The following is a 2,867-nucleotide window of genomic DNA, read 5'->3' on the forward strand; positions in this document are numbered from 1 at the left end:
CTAAAACAAGCCACCCTAACTCAGTAGAGGAACTACGGCCCATTAGCATCCTGCCATGTCTTTCTAAAATCCTTGAGAGGATAGTGTGCGACCAAGTCACTCGATACCTTGAGGATTGTGATATTCTTCCACACTGTCAATCTGGGTTTCGGAAGGGTTATGGAACGGCCACTGCACTGGCAGACGTGGTTGACAACATACTGGCTGGACAGGACCGTGGCATGGTAACAATTGTGACATTGCTTGATTTCTCTCGGGCATTCGACTCAATCAATACATCTCTTCTCTCATCCAAACTAAAATACTATGGTTTTGATAGCAGATCCGTTAAATGGTTTCATAGTTATTTGACTCAGCGTAGTCAATATGTTGAGCTGAAACAGACGGATGGCACTCTGTTGCGTTCACAGCTGAGTACAGTCTCTCGTGGTGTGCCCCAAGGTTCGATTTTGGGCCCAATTCTGTACATTTTGTACAGCGCTGACATTGTAAACAGCATAAAGAATTGTCAATATCACTTATATGCTGATGACTTGCAACTGTATCTACCGTTTGCCCCGGCCGACCAAGTGATTGCTGTCAATAAAATTAACCAAGACCTAAATAACATAAATACATGGTGCTTACTGAATTGTCTTACTCTTAATCCTAAAAAATCACAATTTATTGTAATGGGTACCCCCAAGAACATAGCCAGATTTAATGTTAATACTTTAAATATTGTGGGTCAGCCTATTGTTAGGGTTGATAAAGTTAAAAATCTGGGATTGGCCATGGATTGCTATTTGAAATTTGAAAATCACATCATTGATTGTGCTAGAAGTAGTTTTTACCGTTTGAAACTTCTATACAAACTAAGACCATATTTATGTGAGAAGATTCGAATTGCTCTTTGCGAATCACTGGTTCTCAGCAAGTTTAACTATTGCGATACTGTTTATGGTCCATGTATTTTGACAAAATCAGCTAAACTTATCCAAAGAGTGCAAAATGCCTGCGCTCGGTTTTGTTTCACAATTCCACCTCGTACACATGTTACGCCATTCCTCAATGCTGCAGACTTGTTAAAGATGGATGCGCGTAGGAAGCTTCATCTTGCTACTATGATGTTTGGTGTTCTGAGTAAAGCCAAGCCAAAGTACCTTTTCTTGAAGCTGGAGTGGGCACGTGAGCAGAGCCGATATCCCAGAAGAGAATGCACCCATGTCTTTAACACCCCTAAACATCGTACTGCAGCTTTTAGAGGCTCCTTCAGGTTTGCTGCTTCTAAATGTTGGAATGACCTGCCACCGCCTCTGCGTGCCCTACAAGTAAAAAACACTTTTAAAAAAACACTTAAAAAACACCTCATTATTTCACAACAGGTCAAGGAAAAAATCCTACCTTAAATGTATGCACGACACGCCTGGGGGCAGGTCCACTTCCAGCTCCAGCTTCACCTGAATTTCTCCAGCACCTTGTGTGCAGTCCTCATCCACTTGGCTCCGTTTAGTTTCTTGACATGGGTTTATTTTATTTATTTATTTTTTGCTGTTATCTGTGGGTACTCAGTGTATTCTTCTGTCCTGGAATTGTAAATTTATGTTTTATCGTTGCTCATTGTTAAATGTTAATGATATTGATAGTAATTTCTTACCAATTTTCTTTAATTTATTTGTATAATGGTATTGCATTGCATTATGATTGTATGTTATTAATCCGTAGTTGTTGCATAAAATTGGTTACAATGCTGGATGTTACTCACCTTCCCTTTCGTGTGATTGTAGTGCTGCGGATTGCTCTTAATTTGGTTTTATTATTTGGCACTGCTTTCTTGAAATATCCTTTAAATGTACCACATTTAATCAATTTACGTGGCAATTATCTCACATCTCGTGCACATGTCGGTCGTTGACACTTCTTGACAGTAAATGACAGTTCTTTCTTTTTTTTTTTAATATATTTTTTTTCTCTCCTCAATCACTTTTCTACCATTGATTTTAAATAATTTGAGGCCTTATGGTTATGGCCACATATCAATGGCAACAATTAGATAAGTAAGGAATGGTGTTTTTTAATAATTTATTTGTATTTTAAATCTAATTTATTTTATTTAAATGTGTTTTAATTATGTAATTAATAATTAAAATCTAAATTTATTGTAATTTATTATAATTGTAATTTTTTATTTTTTTATTATTATTGTAATTCATAATTTATTAATGTAAAATGAATTTATTTTTATTATTTAATTTTTATGGTGCTAATTACGAAGACTACAGTCGAAGGGTGCAAAGAAATGTAGAAAATTAATTAACTTAATTTATTGGATAAAAATAATTTAAATTACAGTATTAATAATTAGCTAATAGGTGACAGATGATCGATGTAAGAATCAAGAGTGAAATTTGGAGCGGCCGCGATCGAGGTCGAGTGCGGCGGAGGGTGCTGCGTCGGCGCTTCTTGCTAGGCCTTGGTTTCTATGCGGCGACGTAGTCGCGTAATTGCTAATCAGCAGCATCGGTGACCTACTAATACGTAACACCTCCACCCGTAGTTCGGCAACTATTTGAGAACTCTGTTTGAAATAGTTGCTGGGATATTTCTATGGTCCACTCTAATCTCGTTGGGATTAACTAATCTAGTGTCTGGTATTGCATACATTCTGTGACCGTCATCTGGGTTTTCTTCAATGACGTCACTCTTCTTTCGTAGGCAATGAGTTCTTAATCGTCGGCTAGCTACGGTTATAATAAATGCCAAGGTGCCAAGTAATGCTACGTAGAGTGGGATCGTAGTATGGTACAGCGACTGATCTGTAGCACTCTCTAGATGAACTGGAGATTGTAGGGATATCTGAGTACTAATTGTATGTAGATTTTCTAAAT

The 2,867-nt window shown here is 37.4% G+C and overlaps 1 long non-coding RNA gene across 1 annotated transcript; it reads right to left on the bottom strand.

Moving 5' to 3' along the window:
- Window positions 1-1,208: 1,208 nt before the first annotated feature.
- On the bottom strand, window positions 1,209-1,893 carry LOC135073059 (uncharacterized). Its single transcript, XR_010257575.1, has 3 exons — window positions 1,745-1,893; window positions 1,384-1,565; window positions 1,209-1,304 (listed from the first exon to the last, which is right to left on the bottom strand). It is a non-coding gene; the product is annotated as an uncharacterized LOC135073059 (long non-coding RNA).
- Window positions 1,894-2,867: the final 974 nt, after the last annotated feature.

This window comes from Ostrinia nubilalis, chromosome 7, assembly GCF_963855985.1.
Source record: "Ostrinia nubilalis chromosome 7, ilOstNubi1.1, whole genome shotgun sequence".
In the NCBI taxonomy this organism is placed as follows: domain Eukaryota; kingdom Metazoa; phylum Arthropoda; class Insecta; order Lepidoptera; family Crambidae; genus Ostrinia; species Ostrinia nubilalis.